The sequence below is a fragment of the Oncorhynchus nerka genome, linkage group LG12 (genome assembly GCF_034236695.1).
Source record: "Oncorhynchus nerka isolate Pitt River linkage group LG12, Oner_Uvic_2.0, whole genome shotgun sequence".
In the NCBI taxonomy this organism is placed as follows: Eukaryota; Metazoa; Chordata; class Actinopteri; order Salmoniformes; family Salmonidae; genus Oncorhynchus; species Oncorhynchus nerka.
In genome coordinates, this window is record NC_088407.1 from 8904331 (window position 1) to 8922205 (window position 17875).

The 17875-nt window shown below is 50.4% G+C and overlaps 1 protein-coding gene across 1 annotated transcript in view; it reads left to right on the forward strand.

Annotated features, from left to right (window-relative positions):
* The window catches only part of dysf (dysferlin, limb girdle muscular dystrophy 2B (autosomal recessive)), a 322514-nt gene that overhangs the window by 272261 nt on the left and 32378 nt on the right, over positions 1-17875 (forward strand). The window lies entirely within an intron of this gene.

Here is a 17875-nt window from a genome sequence, read left to right on the forward strand (position 1 = left end):
AACATTTTTTGTCACATGCTTGGTAAACAACAGGTGAAGAAATAAAATAATAAAATAATAGAAACGTAAAACACGTAATAAGAAATAAGAAATAAATACACAACGATGTGTGGTGACTCATCATGTACCCCCATCCCCCCCACCCCCAAAAAGGAAAGGAAGGGGGGGGGGTACCTAGTCAGTTGTACAACTGAATGCATTCAACTGAAATGTGTCTTCCGTATTTAACCCTCTGAATCGTTTAACCCAACCCCTCTGAATCGTTTAACCCAACACCCTTTGAATCGTTTAACCCAACCCCTCTGAATCGTTTAACCCAACACCCCTCTGAATCGTTTAACCCAACCCCTCTGAATCGTTTAACACAACCCCTCTGAATCGTTTAACCCAACCCCTCTGAATCGTTTAACCCAACACCCCTCTGAATCGTTTAACCCAACCCCTCTGAATCGTTTAACCCAACCCCTCTGAATCGTTTAACCCAACCCCTCTGAATCACTTAACCCAACCCCTCTGAATCACTTAACCCAACCCCTCTGAATCACTTAAACCAACCCCTCTGAATCACTTAACCCAACCCCTCTGAATCGTTTAACCCAACCCCTCTGAATCGTTTAACCCAACCCCTCTGAATCACTTAACCCAACCCCTCTGAATCGTTTAACCCAACCCCTCTCTGAATCGTTTAACTTCTGAATCGTTTAACCCAACCCCTCTGAATCGTTTAACCCAACCCCTCTGAATCGTTTAACCCAACCCCTCTGAATCGTTTAACCCAACCCCTCTGAATCGTTTAACCCAACCCCTCTGAATCGTTTAACCCAACCCCTCTGAATCGTTTAACCCAACACCCTCTGAATCGTTTAACCCAACCCCTCTGAATCGTTTAACCCAACCCCTCTGAATCGTTTAACCCAACCCCTCTGAATCGATTAACCCAACCCCTCTGAATCGTTTAACCCAACCCCTCTGAATCGTTTAACCCAACCCCTCTGAATCACTTAACCCAACCCCTCTGAATCACTTAACCCAACCCCTCTGAATCACTTAACCCAACCCCTCTGAATCACTTAACCCAACCCCTCTGAATCACTTAACCCAACCCCTCTGAATCACTTAACCCAACCCCTCTGAATCACTTAACCCAACCCCTCTGAATCACTTAACCCAACCCCTCTGAATCACTTAACCCAACCCCTCTGAATCACTTAACCCAACCCCTCTGAATCACTTAACCCAACCCTCTGAATCACTTAACCCAACCCCTCTGAATCACTTAACCCAACCCCTCTGAATCACTAACCCAACCCCTCTGAATCCTTAACAACCCCTCTGAATCACTTAACCCAACCCCTCTGAATCACTTAACCCAACCCCTCTGAATCACTTAACCCAACCCCTCTGAATCACTTAACCCAACCCCTCTGAATCGTCACTTAACCCAACCCCTCTGAATCACTTAACCCAACCCTCTGAATCATTAACCCAACCCCTCTGAATCACTTAACCCAACCCCTCTGAATCACTTAACCCAACCCCTCTGAATCACTTAACCCAACCCCTCTGAATCACTTAACCCAACCCCTCTGAATCACTTTAACCCAAATCCCTTAACCCAACCCCTCTGAATCACTTAACCCAACCCCTCTGAATCACTTAACCCAACCCCTCTGAATCACTTAACCCAACCCCTCTGAATCACTTAACCCAACCCCTCTGAATCACTTAACCCAACCCCTCTGAATCACTTAACCCAACCCTCTGAATCACTTAACCCAACCCTCTGAATCACTTAACCCAACCCCTCTGAATCACTTAACCCAACCCCTCTGGAATCACTTAACCCTCTGAATCACTTAACCCAACCCCTCTGAATCACTTAACCCAACCCCTCTGAATCACTTAACCCAACCCCTCTGAATCACTTAACCCAACCCCTCTGAATCACTTAACCCAACCCCTCTGAATCGTTTAACCCAACCCCTCTGAATCACTTAACCCAACCCCTCTGAATCACTTAACCCAACCCTCTGAATCACTTAACCCAACCCTCTGAATCTTAACCCAACCCCTCTGAATCACTTAACCCAACCCTCTGAATCACTTAACCCAACCCCTCTGAATCACTTAACCCAACCCTCTGAATCACTTTAACCCAACCCAACCCTCTGAATCACTTAACCCAACCCTCTGAATCACTTAACCCAACCCAACCCTGAATCACTTAACCCAACCCCTCTGAATCGTTTAACACTTAACCCAACCCTCTGAATCACTTAACCCAACCCCTCTGAATCACTTAACCCAACCCCTCTGAATCACTTAACCCAACCCTCTGAATCACTTAACCCAACCCCTCTGAATCGAATCACTTAACCCAACCCCTCTGAATCTGAATCACTTAACCCAACCCCTCTGAATCAACCCAACCTCTGAATCTCTGAATCACTTAACCAACCCCTCTGAATCACTTAACCCAACCCCTCTGAATCAACTCTGAATCCCAACCCCTCTGAATCACTTAACCCAACCCTCTGAATCACTTAACCCAACCCCTCTGAATCACCCCAACCCCTCTGAATCACTTAACCCAACCCCTCTGAATCACTTAACCCAACCCCTCTGAATCACTTAACCCAACCCCTCTGAATCACTTAACCCAACCCCTCTGAATCGTTTAACCCAACCCCTCTGAATCACTTAACCCAACCCCTCTGAATCACTTAACCCAACCCCTCTGAATCACTTAACCCAACCCCTCTGAATCACTTAACCCAACCCCTCTGAATCGTTTAACCCAACCCCTCTGAATCACTTAACCCAACCCCTCTGAATCACTTAACCCAACCCCTCTGAATCACTTAACCCAACCCCTCTGAATCACTTAACCCAACCCCTCTGAATCACTTAACCCAACCCCTCTGAATCACAACCCCTCTGAATCACTTAACCCAACCCCTCTGAATCACTTAACCCAACCCCTCTGAATCAAACCCAACCCCTCTGAATCACTTAACCCAACCCCTCTGAATCCTTAACCCAACCCTCTGAATCACCCCAACCCCTCTGAATCACTTAACCCAACCCTCTGAATCGTTTAACCCAACCCCTCTGAATCACTTAACCCAACCCCTCTGAATCAACCCAACCCTCTGAATCACTTAACCCAACCCTCTGAATCACTTAACCCAACCCCTCTGAATCACTTAACCCAACCCCTCTGAATCACTTAACCCAACCCCTCTGAATCACTTAACCCAACCCTCTGAATCACTTAACCCAACCCCTCTGAATCACTTAACCCAACCCCTGAATCTGAATCGTTTAACCCAACCCCTCTGAATCTCTGAATCCCAACCCAACCTCTGAATCACTTAACCCAACCCCTGAATCTGAATCGTTTAACCCAACCCCTCTGAATCACTTAACCCAACCCCTCTGAATCACTTAACCCAACCCAACCCCTCACTGAATCACTTAACCCAACCCCTCTGAATCGTTAACCCAACCCCTCTGAATCACTTAACCCCCTCTGAACCCTCTGAATCACTTAACCCAACCCTCTGAATCCCCTCCCCTCTGAATCACTTAACCCAACCCCTCTGAATCACTTAACCCAATCACCCCAACCCCTCTGAATCACTTAACCCAACCCCTCTGAATCACTTAACCCAACCCCTCTGAATCACTTAACCCAACCCCTCTGAATCCCCAACCCCTCTGAATCGTTTAACCCAACCCCTCTGAATCGCTCTAACCCAACCCCTCTGAATCGTTTAACCCAACCCCTCTGAATCACTTAACCCAACCCCTCTGAATCACTTAACCCAACCCCTCTGAATCACTTAACCCAACCCCTCTGAATCGTTTAACCCAACCCCTCTGAATCACTTAACCCAACCCCTCTGAATCCCAACCCCTCTGAATCACTTAACCCAACCCCTCTGAATCCCTCTGAATCACTTAACCCAACCCTCTGAATCATAACCCAACCCCTCTGAATCGTTTAACCCAACCCCTCTGAATCACTTAACCCAACCCCTCTGAATCACTTAACCCAACCCCTCTGAATCACCCAACCCCTCTGAACCCAACCCCTCTGAATCACTTAACCCAACCCCTGAATCTGAACCTCTGAATCACTTAACCCAACCCCTCTGAATCACTTAACCCAACCCCTCTGAATCACTTAACCCAACCCCTCTGAATCACTTAACCCAACCCCTCTGAATCACTTTAACCTGAACCCCTCTGAATCACTTAACCCAACCCCTCTGAATCGTGAATCACTTAACCCAACCCCTCTGAATCACTTAACCCAACCCCTCTGAATCACTTAACCCAACCCCTCTGAATCACTTAACCCAACCCCTCTGAATCACTTAACCCAACCCCTCTGAATCACTTAACCCAACCCTCTGAATCCCCCAACCCCTCTGAATCACTTTAACCCAACCCCTCTGAATCCTCTCTGAATCGTCTGAATCGTTTAACCCAACCCTCTGAATCACTTAACCCAACCCCTCTGAATCGTTTAACCCAACCCCTCTGAATCACTTAACCCAACCCCTCTGAATCACTTAACCCAACCCCTCTGAATCGTTTAACCCAACCCCTCTGAATCAACCCAACCCCTCTGAATCGTTTAACCCAACCCCCTCTGAACCCTCTGAATCCTTAACCCAACCCTCTGAATCGTTTAACCCAACCCCTCTGAATCACTTAACCCAACCCCTCTGAATCACTTAACCCAACCCCTCTGAATCACTTAACCCAACCCCTCTGAATCACTTAACCCAACCCTCTGAATCACTTAACCCAACCCTCTGAATCACTCCCAACCCCTCTGAATTTAACCCAACCCCTCTGAATCGAATCGTTTAACCCAACCCCTCTGAATCACTTAACCCAACCCCTCTGAATCACTTAACCCAACCCCTCTGAATCACTTAACCCAACCCCTCTGAATCGTTTAACCCAACCCTCTGAATCACTTAACCCAACCCTCTGAATCACTCTAACCCCAACCCCTCTGAATCGTTTAACCCAACCCCTCTGAATCACTTAACCCAACCCCTCTGAATCACTCTCTGAATCGAACCCAACCCCCCTCTGAATCACTTAACCCAATCACCCCTCTGAATCCCCAACCCCTCTGAATCAACCCAACCCCTCTGAATCGTTTAACCCAACCCCTCTGAATCACTTAACCCAACCCCTCTGAATCACTTAACCCAACCCCTCTGAATCTCTGAACCCAACCCCTCTGAATCGTTTAACCCAACCCCTCTGAATCGTTTAACCCAACCCTCTGAATCACTTAACCCAACCCCTCTGAATCACTTAACCCAACCCCTCTGAATCAACCCAACCCCTCTGAATCCCCAACCCCTCTGAATCACTTAACCCAACCCCTCTGAATCACTTAACCCAACCCCTCTGAATCACTTAACCCAACCCCTCTGAATCACTTAACCCAACCCCTCTGAATCACTTAACCCAATCACTTAACCTGAATCTCTGAATCACTTAACCCAACCCCTCTGAATCACTTAACCCAACCCCTCTGAATCACTTAACCCAACCCCTCTGAATCCTTAACCCAACCCTCTGAATCACTTAACCCAACCCCTCTGAATCAACCCAACCCCTCTGAATCGTTTAACCCAACCCCTCTGAATCTTTAACCCAACCCCTCTGAATCACTTAACCCAACCCCTCTGAATCTGAATCGTTTAACCCAACCCCTCTGAATCGTTTAACCCAACCCCTCTGAATCACTTAACCCAACCCCTCTGAATCGTTTAACCCAACCCTGAATCACTCTGAATCAAACCCAACCCCTCTGAATCACTCTCTGAATCAACCCAACCCTCTGAACCCAACCCCTCTGAATCACTTAACCCAACCCCTCTGAATCACTTAACCCAACCCCTCTGAATCACTTAACCCAACCCCTCTGAATCACTTAACCCAACCCCTCTGAATCACTTAACCCAACCCCTCTGAATCACTTAACCCAACCCCTCTGAATCACTTAACCCAACCCTCTGAATCACTTAACCCAACCCCTCTGAATCACTTAACCCAACCCCTCTGAATCGTTTAACCCAACCCCTCTGAATCACTTAACCCAACCCCTCTGAATCACTTAACCCAACCCCTCTGAATCGTTTAACCCAACCCCTCTGAATCGTTTAACCCAACCCCTCTGAATCGTTAACCCAACCCCTCTGAATCGTTTAACCCAACCCCTCTGAATCTTCTGAATCGTTTAACCCAACCCCTCTGAATCCCCCCTCTGAATCACTTAACCCAACCCTCTGAATCACTTAACCCAACCCCTCTGAATCACTTAACCCAACCCCTCTGAATCACTTAACCCAACCCCTCTGAATCACCCCAACCCCTCTGAATCACTTAACCCAACCCCTCTGAATCTGTTAACCCAACCCTCTGAATCGTTAACCCAACCCCTCTGAATCGTTTAACCCAACCCCTCTGAATCGTTTAACCCAACCCCTCTGAATCGTTTAACCAACCCCTCTGAATCAACCCAATCGTTTAACCCAACCCCTCTAACCCAACCCCTCTGAATCGTTTAATCTGAATCTTAACCCAACCCCTCTGAATCGTTTAACCCAACCCCTCTGAATCACTTAACCCAACCCCTCTGAATCTCTGAATCACTTATCTGAATCTTAACCCAACCCCTCTGAATCACTTAACCCAACCCCTCTGAATCAACCCAACCCCTCTGAATCGTTTAACCCAACCCCTCTGAATCACTTAACCCAACCCCTCTGAATCACCCCAACCCCTCTGAATCACTTAACCCAACCCCTCTGAATCACTTAACCCAACCCCTCTGAATCACTTAACCCAACCCCTCTGAATCACTTGAACCCAACCCCTCTGAATCACTTAACCCAACCCTCTGAATCACTTAACCAACCCCTCTGAATCTGAATCACTTAACCCAACCCCTCTGAATCACTTAACCCAACCCCTCTGAATCGTTTAACCCAACCCCTCTGAATCACTTAACCCAACCCCTCTGAATCGTTTAACCCAACCCCTCTGAATCACTCTGAATCCCAACCCCTCTGAATCACCAACCCCTCTGAATCCCCAACCCCTCTGAATCGTTTAACCCAACCCCTCTGAATCACTTAACCCAACCCCTCTGAATCGTTTAACTGAATCACTTAACCCAACCCCTCTGAATCAACTCTAACCCAACCCCTCTGAATCACTTAACCCAACCCTCTGAATCACTTAACCCAACCCCTCTGAATCACTTAACCCAACCCCTCTGAATCACTCTCTGAATCACTTAACCCCTCTGAATCACTTAACCCAACCCCCTCTGAATCCCCCAACCCCTCTGAATCACTTAACCCAACCCCTCTGAACCCCTCTGAATCACTTAACCCAACCCCTTTAACTCTGAATCCTTAACAACCCCTCTGAATCCCCAACCCCTCTGAATCACTTAACCCAACCCCTCTGAATCAACCCAACCCCTCTAACCCAACACCCTCTGAATCAACCCAACCCCTCTGAATCGTTTAACCCAACCCCTCTGAATCGTTTAACCCAACCCCTCTGAATCGTTAACCCAACCCCTCTGAATCGCTTAACCCCCCCTCTGAATCACCCAACCCCTCTAATCGTTTAACCAACCCCTCTGAATCACTTAACCCAACCCCTCTGAATCCCCAACCCCTCTGAATCGAACCCAACCCCTCTGAATCTTAACCCAACCCCTCTGAATCGTTTAACCCAACCCCTCTGAATCACCCAACCCCTCTGAACCCAATCAATCCCCAACCCCTCTGAATCGTTTAACCCAACCCTCTGAATCGCTTAACCCAACCCCTCTGAACCTTAACCCAACCCCTCTGAATCAACCCAACCCCTCTGAATCGTTTAACCCAACCCCTCTGAATCACTTAACCCAACCCCTCTGAATCCCAACCCCTCTGAATCCTTAACCCAACCCCTCTGAATCCCCCAACCCCTCTGAATCCCTTAACCCCTCTGAATCGAATCACTTAACCCAACCCCTCTGAATCAAATCCCCCCCTCTGAATCACTTTAACCCAACCCCTCTGAATCCTTAACCCAACCCCTCTGAATCACTTTAACCCAACCCCTCTGAATCATTAACCCAACCCCTCTGAATCGTTTAACCCAACCCCTCTGAATCGTGAATCGTTTAACCCAACCCCTCTGAATCGTTTAACCCAACCCCCCTCTGAATCACTTTCTGAAACCCAACCCCTCTGAATCCCTCTGAATCGTTTAACCCAACCCCTCTGAATCCCAACCCCTCTGAATCGTTTAACCCAACCCCTCTCTGAATCTGAATCTTAACCCAATCCCCCAACCCCTCTGAATCACTTAACCCAACCCCTCTGAATCACTTAACAATCCCCAACCCCAACCCTCTGAATCACTTAACCCAACCCCCCTCTGAATCACTTAACCCAACCCCTCTGAATCACTTAACCCAACCCCTCTGAATCCCCAACCCCTCTGAATCACTTAACCCAACCCCTCTGAATCACTTAACCCAATCCCCTCTGAATAACCCAATCCCCAACCCCTCTGAATCACTCTGAATCGTTTAACCCAACCCCTCTGAATCACTTAACCCAACCCCTCTGAATCGTTTAACCCAACCCCTCTGAATCACTTAACCCAACCCCTCTGAATCGTTTAACCCAACCCCTCTGAATCGTTTAATCAACCCCTCTGAATCGTTTAACCCAACCCCTCTGAATCGTTTAACCCAACCCCTCTGAACCCAACCCCTCTGAATCGTTTAATCGTTACCCAACCCCTCTGAATCGTTTAACCCAACCCCTCTGAACCCAACCCCTCTGAATCGTTTAACCCAACCCCTCTGAATCGTTTAACCCAACCCCTCTGAATCACTTAACCCAACCCCTCTGAATCTCCTTAACCTCTGAATCGTTTAACCCAACCCCTCTGAATCGTTTAACCCAACCCCTCTGAATCGTTAACCCAACCCCTCTGAATCACTTAACCCAACCCCTCTGAATCGTTTAACCCAACCCCTCTGAATCATCTCTGAATCGTTTAACCCAACCCCTCTGAATCACTTAACCCAACCTCTGAATCATTTAACCCAACCCCTCTGAATCACTTAACCCAACCCTCTGAATCACTTAACCCAACCCCTCTGAATCGAATCACTTAACCCAACCCCTCTGAATCATAACCCAACCCCTCTGAATCGTTCTGAATCCCAACCCCTCTGAATCGTTTAACCCAACCCCTCTGAATCGAATCGTTTAACCCAACCCCTCTGAATCGTTTAACCCAACCCCTCTGAATCGTTTAACCCAACCCCTCTGAATCGTTTAACCCAACCCCTCTGAATCGTTTAACCCAACCCCTCCCAACCCCTCTGAATCGTTTAACCCAACCCCTCTGAATCACTTAACCCAACCCCTCTGAATCATCGAATCACTTTCTGAACCCAACCCCTCTGAATCACTTAACCCAACCCCTCTGTTTAACCCAACCCCTCTGAACCCCTCTGAATCGAATCGTTTAACCCAACCCCTCTGAATCACTTTAACCCAACCCCTCTGAATCCCCAACCCCTCTGAATCGTTTAACCCAACCCCTCTGAATCGTTTAACCCAACCCCTCTGAATCGTTTAACCCAACCCCTCTGAATCCCCTCTGAATCGTTTAACCCAACCCCTCTGAATCGTTTAACCCAACCCCTCTGAATCCCTGAATCGTTTAACCCAACCCCTCTGAATCGTTTAACCCAACCCCTCTGAATCCCCCAACCCCTCTGAATCGTTTAACCCAACCCCTCTGAATCGTTTAACCCAACCCCTCTGAATCTTTAACCCCTCTGAATCGTTTAACCCAACCCCTCTGAATCGTTTAACCCAACCCCTCTGAATCACTTTAACCCAACCCCTCTGAATCGTTTAACCCCCCCTCTGAATCCTTAGCCCACCCCTCTGAATCAAATCATTTAACCCCCCCTCTGAATCATCGAATCACTTAACCCAACCCCTCTGAATCACTAACCCAACCCTCTGAATCACTTAACCCAACCCCTCTGAATCGTTTAACCCAACCCCTCTGAATCGTTTAACCCAACCCCTCTGAATCGTTTAACCCAACCCCTCTGAATCTGAACCCCTCTGAATCGTTTAACCCAACCCCTCTGAATCGTTTAACCCAACCCCTCTGAATCGTTAACCCAACCCCTCTGAATCGTTTAACCCAACCCCTCTGAATCGTTTAACCCAACCCCTCTGAATCGTTTAACCCAACCCCTCTGAATCGTTTAACCCAACCCCTCTGAATCGTTTAACCCAACCCCTCTGAATCGTTTAACCCAACCCCTCTGAATCACTTAACCCAACCCCTCTGAATCGTTTAACCCAACCCCTCTGAATCGTTTAACCCAACCCCTCTGAATCGTTTAACCCAACCCCTCTGAATCGTTTAACCCAACCCCTCTGAATCGTTTAACCCAACCCCTCTGAATCGTTTAACCCAACCCCTCTGAATCGTTTAACCCAACCCCTCTGAATCGTTTAACCCAACCCCTCTGAATCGTTTAACCCAACCCGTCTGAATCGTTTAACCCAACCCCTCTGAATCGTTTAACCCAAACTGGATCAAAAACAAAATCCAGCATTAAACACAAAACAACAACAACAACAAAAACACAGAAAATAGCAGAGTAATTGGAGCAGCAAGATGTCTGCTATCCACTGCATCTCGTCACTATGTTTTATATGAAGGTCGACCTCACTGTGTTGTCCACACGCCTCTCTGTAGTTGGGATGACGAATACGTCTTGTTAAAAAACACGAGGGCCGTTCTGGGTCGGTTTGGTGCAGAGCATCTGAGGAGAAATGCATATATCATCCCTGAGTGTGTGTGTGTGTGTGTGTGTGAGTGTGTGTGTGTGTGTGTGTGTGTGTGTGTGTGTGTGTGTGTGTGTGTGTGTGTGTGTGTGTGTGTGTGTGTGTGTGTGTGTGTGTGTGAGTGTGTGTGTGTGTGTGTGTGTGTGTGTCAGTAGTAGCAGAGGAAGGGCTGTGTAAACTTACAATGCCTCTGACACATTGTGTAAATTTACAGTGTGTATATCAATCTACGCCACAACCCTCCCTCCCTCCCTTTCTCTCTCTCTCTCTCGCTCTCTCTCCCTCTCTCTCCCTCTCTCTCCCTCTTCCTCTCTCTCCCTTTCTCTCTCTCTCTCTCTCTCGCTCTCTCTCTCTCTCTCTCTCTCTCTCTCCCTCTCTTTCTCTCTCTGTTGAGATGAGACCCCTCAACTCTAGGGTCTTAATTACCAAGTTCTTTCTTTCCTCCCTCTTCCCTCCATCCTCCCCCATCCTCCCACCCTAATCTGTCCCCCTCCCTCCTTTCCCCCTCCCTCCCTCCCTCCTTGCCTACCTCCTGTCCTGCCCCTTCCTTCCTCCCTCTCTCCTTTCCTTCCTCCTTTCCTCCCTCCTGTCCCCCCCTTCCCTCCTTCCCTCCTCCCTCCCCCTTTTCCTCCCTCCTGTCCTGTCCCCCTCCATCCTTTCCTCCCTCCTGTCCTGCCCCTTCTCTCCTCCCTTCATCCGTTCCTCCCTCCATCCTTTCCTCCCTCCTGTCCTGTCTCCCCCTCATCATTTCCTCCCTCCTTTCCTCCCCCTGTTCTCCCCCTCCATCCTTTCCTCCCTACCTCCTGTCCTCCCCCTCCCCTTCCCTCCTCTCCCGCCTCCCCTCCTCCTTCCCTCCTTTCCTCGCTCCCTCCTCTCCTCCCCTTCCCTCCTTTCCTCCCTCCTGTCCTCCCCCTCCCTCCTTTCCTCCCTCCTGACTTCCCCCTCCCTCCTTTCCTCCCTCCTGTCTTCCCTCTCCCTCCTGTCCTCCCCCTCCCTCCTTTCCTCCCTCCTGTCTTCCCCCTCCCTCCTTTCCTCCCTCCTGTCCTCCCCTCCCTCCTTTCCTCCCTCCCTCCTTTCCTCCCCTTACCTCCTTTCCTTCCTCCCTCCTGTCCTCCCCCTCCTTCCTTTCCTCCCTCCTGTCTTCCCCCTCCCTCCTTTCCTCCCTCCTGTCCTCCCCTCTCTCCTTTCCTCCCTCCCTCCTGTCCTCCCCTCCCTCCTTTCCTCCCTCCCTCCTTTCCTCCCTCCTGTCCTCCCCTCCCTCCTTTCCTCCCTCCCTCCTGTCCTCCCCTCCCTCTTTTCCTCCCTCCCTCCTTTCCTCCCTCCCTCCTTTCCTCCCTCCTGTCTTCCCCCTCCCTCCTTTCCTCCCTCCTGTCCTCCCCTCCCTCCTTTCCTCCCTCCCTCCTTTCCTCCCCTTACCTCCTTTCCTCCCTCCCTCCTGTCAAATCAAATCAAATCAAATCAAATCAAATTTATTTATATAGCCCTTCGTACATCAGCTGATATCTCAAAGTGCTGTACAGAAACCCAGCCTAAAACCCCAAACAGCAAGCAATGCAGGTGTAGAAGCACGGTGGCTAGGAAAAACTCCCTAGAAAGGCCAAAACCTAGGAAGAAACCTAGAGAGGAACCAGGCTATGTGGGGTGGCCAGTCCTCTTCTGGCTGTGCCGGGTGGAGATTATAACAGAACATGGCCAAGATGTTCAAATGTTCATAAATGACCAGCATGGTCGAATAATAATAAGGCAGAACAGTTGAAACTGGAGCAGCAGCACAGTCAGGTGGAAGTTGAAACTGGAACAGCAGCATGGCCAGGTGGACTGGGGACAGCAAGGAGTCATCATGTCAGGTAGTCCTGGGGCATGGTCCTAGGGCTCAGGTCAGTTGAAACTGGAACAGCAGCATGGCCAGGTGGACTGGGGACAGCAAGGAGTCATCATGTCAGGTGGTCCTGGGGCATGGTCCTAGGGCTCAGGTCCTCCGAGAGAGGGAAAGAAAGAGAGAAGGAGAGAATTAGAGAACGCACACTTAGATTCACACAGGACACCGAATAGGACAGGAGAAGTACTCCAGATATAACAAACTGACCCCAGCCCCCCGACACATAAACTACTGCAGCATAAATACTGGAGGCTGAGACAGGAGGGGTCAGGAGACACTGTGGCCCCATCCGAGGACACCCCCGGACAGGGCCAAACAGGAAGGATATAACCCCACCCACTTTGCCAAAGCACAGCCCCCACACCACTAGAGGGATATCTTCAACCACCAACTTACCATCCTGAGACAAGGCTGAGTATAGCCCACAAAGATCTCCGCCACGGCACAACCCAAGGGGGGGTTGTCCTCCCCTTACCTCCTTTCCTCCCTCCCTCCTGTCCTCCCCTCCCTCCTTTCCTCCCTCCTTTCCTCCCTCCCTCCTGTCCTCCCCTTCCCTCCTTTCCTCCCTCCCTCCTGTCCTCCCCTCCCTCCTTTCCTCCCTCCTTTCCTCCTTTCCTCCCTCCTGTCCTCCCCTTCCCTCCTTTCCTCCCTCCTGTCTTCCCCTTCCCTCCTTTCCTCCCTCCTGTCTTCCCCTTCCCTCCTTTCCTCCCTCCTGTCCTGTCCCCTCTCCTCCCCTTCCCTCCTTTCCTCCCTCCTCTCCTCCCCTTCCCTCCTTTCCTCCCTCCTGCGCCCCCTCCTGCCCCCCCTCCTTCATGTTCCTCCTCCCTGTGGTTCTAACAGATACCAACTGTCTGGTCCAGTGTTTTACTCTATCATACTGTACTCTATGTGGGACGTCATTCGTCTTACCAAGGTCATGGTTGCCATTTTGGTGATTTACGGCAAAGCGGTGTGTGTGTGTGTGGGGGGGTGTGTGCCAACGACAACACCGCGGTGAGCTCCTCAGTTACAGTAGAACGCCGACACTCTCCGTTTCCACTGTAACCGCGGTTACCAGTGCGTCAGGCGCTTGTCAATCAGCCATCTTGTTTCATCCTCCCCTCTGTCTCTGTCTCTCTCTCTCTCTCTCTCTCTGTCTCTGTCTCTCTCTCTCTCTGTCTGTCTCTCTCTCTCTCTCTGTGTGTCTCTGTCTTTGTCTCTCTCTCTCTGTGTGTCTCTGTCCCTGTTTCTGTCTCTGTCTCTGTCTCTGTTTCTGTCTCTGTCTCTGTTTCTGTCTCTGTCTCTCTCTCTGTCTCTCTCTCTCTCTCGCTCTCTCTGTGTGTCTCTGTCTCTGTCTCTGTTTCTGTCTCTGTCTCTGTCTCTCCCTCTCTCTCTCTCTCTCTCTCTCTCTCTCTCTCTCTCTCTCTCTCTCTCTCTCCTCTCCTCCTCCTCCTCCTCTCTTCTTCCCCTAAGAGAGGTGACTCTAGGTTCAAAACCATAAACTTTCTGTCTGGGATGTCTGGTTGTATTTGGAACCACTTGTGATTTTCCTCTCTGGCGGTCAGTCTGTGTGTTTGTGAGTGTTTGTGTGTGTGTGTGTGAGAGAGTGTGTGTGTGTGCTTGCGTACGTGAGTGTGTGCATGTCAGTGTATAACTGTGTTATAAGCTTATGGATGATGGTCCTGTAGTTGAACAATTAAATGCATTATGGTCCATTTCTGCTCAATACGCCCTCAGTTCTGAAGTCATATGTTGAAAAGCCATGTCCACAAAGTGACTGGGTCAGAACATGTCCTCAGGGTGACTGGGTCAGAACATGTCCTCAGGGTGACTGGGTCAGAACATGTCCTCGGGGTGACTGGGTCAGAACATGTCCTCGGGGTGACTGGGTCAGAACATGTCCTCGGGGTGACTGGGTCAGAACATGTCCTCAGGGTGACTGGGTCAGAACATGTCCTCAAGGTGACTGGGTCAGAACATGTCCTCAGGGTGACTGGGTCAGAACGTGTCCTCAGGGTGACTGGGTCAGAACATGAACATGTCCTCAGGGTGACTGGGTCAGAACATGTCCTCGGGGTGACTGGGTCAGAACTCGTCCTCGGGGTGACTGGGTCAGAACATGTCCTCAGGGTAAAAGGGTCAGAACATGTCCTCAGGGTGACTGGGTCAGAACATGTCCTCAGGGTGACTGGGTCAGAACATGTCCTCAGGGTGACTGGGTCAGAACATGAACATGTCCTCAGGGTGACTGGGTCAGAACATGTCCTCAGGGTGACTGGGTCAGAACATGAACATGTCCTCAGGGTGACTGGGTCAGAACATGTCCTCAGGGTGACTGGGTCAGAACATGTCCTCAGGGTGACTGGGTCAGAACATGTCCTCAGGGTGACTGGGTCAGAACATGTCCTCAAGGTGACTGGGTCAGAACATGTGCTCAGGGTGACTGGGTCAGAACATGTCCTCAGGGTGACTTGGTCTGAACATGTCCTCAGGGTGACTGGGTCAGAACATGTCCTCAGGGTGACTGGGTCAGAACATGTCCTCAGGGTGACTGTGTCAGAACATGTCCTCAGGGTGACTGGGTCAGAACATGTCCTCAGGGTGACTGGGTCAGAATATGTCCTCAGGGTGACTGGTTCAGAACATGTCCTCAGGGTGACTGGTTCAGAACATGTCCTCAGGGTGACTGGGTCAGAACATGTCCTCAAGGTGACTAGGTCAGAACAGGTCCTCAGGGTGACTGGGTCAGAACATTTCCTCAGGGTGACTGGGTCAGAACATGTCCTCAGGGTGACTGGGTCAGAACATGTCCTCAGGGTGACTGGGTCAGAACATGTCCTCAGGGTGACTGGTTCAGAACATGTCCTCAGGGTGACTGGTTCAGAACATGTCCTCAGGGTGACTGGGTCAGAACATGTCCTCAAGGTGACTGGGTCAGAACATGTCCTCAAGGTGACTGGGTCAGAACATGTCCTCGGGGTGACTGGGTCAGAACATGTCCTCGGGGTGACTGGGTCAGAACATGTCCTCAGGGTGACTGGGTCAGAACATGTCCTCGGGGTGACTGGGTCAGAACATGTCCTCAGGGTGACTGGGTCAGAACATGTCCTCAAAGTGACTAGGTCAGAACATGTCCTCAGGGTGACTGGGTCAGAACATCTCCTCAGGGTGACTGGGTCAGAATATGTCCTCAGGGTGACTGGGTCAGAACATGTCCTCAGGGTGACATGGGTAACTGGGTCAGAACATGTCCTCAGGGTGACTGGGTCAGAACATGTCCTCAGGGAGACTGGGTCAGAACATGTCCTCAGGGTGACTGGGTCAGAACATGTCCTCAGGGTGACTGGGTCAGAACATGTCTTCGACCCATGTCCTCAGGGTGACTGGGTCAGAACATGTCCTCGGGGTGACTGGGTCAGACAGAACATGTCCTCAGGGTGACTGGGTCAGAACATGTCCTCGGGGTGACTGGGTCAGAACATGTCCTCAGGGTGACTGGGTCAGAACATGTCCTCAAAGTGACTAGGTCAGAACATGTCCTCAGGGTGACTGGGTCAGAACATCTCCTCAGGGTGACTGGGTCAGAATATGTCCTCAGGGTGACTGGGTCAGAACATGTCCTCAGGGTGACTGGGTCAGAACATGTCCTCGACCCATGTCCTCAGGGTGACTGGGTCAGAACATGTCCTCGGGGTGACTGGGTCAGAACATGTCCTCGGGGTGACTGGGTCAGAACATGTCCTCAGGGTGACTGGGTCAGAACATCTCCTCAGGGTGACTGGGTCAGAATATGTCCTCAGGGTGACTGGGTCAGAACATGTCCTCAGGGTGACTGGGTCAGAACATGTCCTCAGGGTGACTGGGTCAGAACATGTCCTCAGGGTGACTGGGTCAGAACATGTCCTCAGGGTGACTGGGTCAGAACATGTCCTCAGGGTGACTGGTTCAGAACATGTCCTCAGGGTGACTGGTTCAGAACATGTCCTCAGGGTGACTGGGTCAGAACATGTCCTCAAGGTGACTAGGTCAGAACAGGTCCTCAGGGTGACTGGGTCAGAACATGTCCTCAGGGTGACTGGGTCAGAACATGTCCTCAGGGTGACTGGGTCAGAACATGTCCTCAGGGTGACTGGTTCAGAATATGTCCTCAGGGTGACTGGTTCAGAACATGTCCTCAGGGTGACTGGGTCAGAACATGTCCTCAAGGTGACTGGGTCAGAACATGTCCTCAAGGTGACTGGGTCAGAACATGTCCTCAAGGTGACTGGGTCAGAACATGTCCTCGGGGTGACTGGGTCAGAACATGTCCTCGGGGTGACTGGGTCAGAACATGTCCTCAGGGTGACTGGGTCAGAACATGTCCTCGGGGTGACTGGGTCAGAACATGTCCTCAGGGTGACTGGGTCAGAACGTGTCCTCAAAGTGACTAGGTCAGAACATGTCCTCAGGGTGACTGGGTCAGAACATCTCCTCAGGGTGACTGGGTCAGAATATGTCCTCAGGGTGACTGGGTCAGAACATGTCCTCAGGGTGACATGGGTAACTGGGTCAGAACATGTCCTCAGGGTGACTGGGTCAGAACATGTCCTCAGGGAGACTGGGTCAGAACATGTCCTCAGGGTGACTGGGTCAGAACATGTCCTCAGGGTGACTGGGTCAGAACATGTCCTCGACCCATGTCCTCAGGGTGACTGGGTCAGAACATGTCCTCGGTGTGACTGGGTCAGAACATGTCCTCGGGGTGACTGGGTCAGAACATGTCCTCAGGGTGACTGGGTCAGAACATGTCCTCGGGGTGACTGGGTCAGAATATGTCCTCAGGGTGACTGGGTCAGAACATGTCCTCAGGGTGACTGGGTCAGAACATGTCCTCAGGGTGACTGGGTCAGAACATGTCCTCAGGGTGACTGTGTCAGAACATGTCCTCAGGGTGACTGGGTCAGAACATGTCCTCAGGGTGACTGGGTCAGAATATGTCCTCAGGGTGACTGGTTCAGAACATGTCCTCAGGGTGACTGGTTCAGAACATGTCCTCAGGGTGACTGGGTCAGAACATGTCCTCAAGGTGACTAGGTCAGAACAG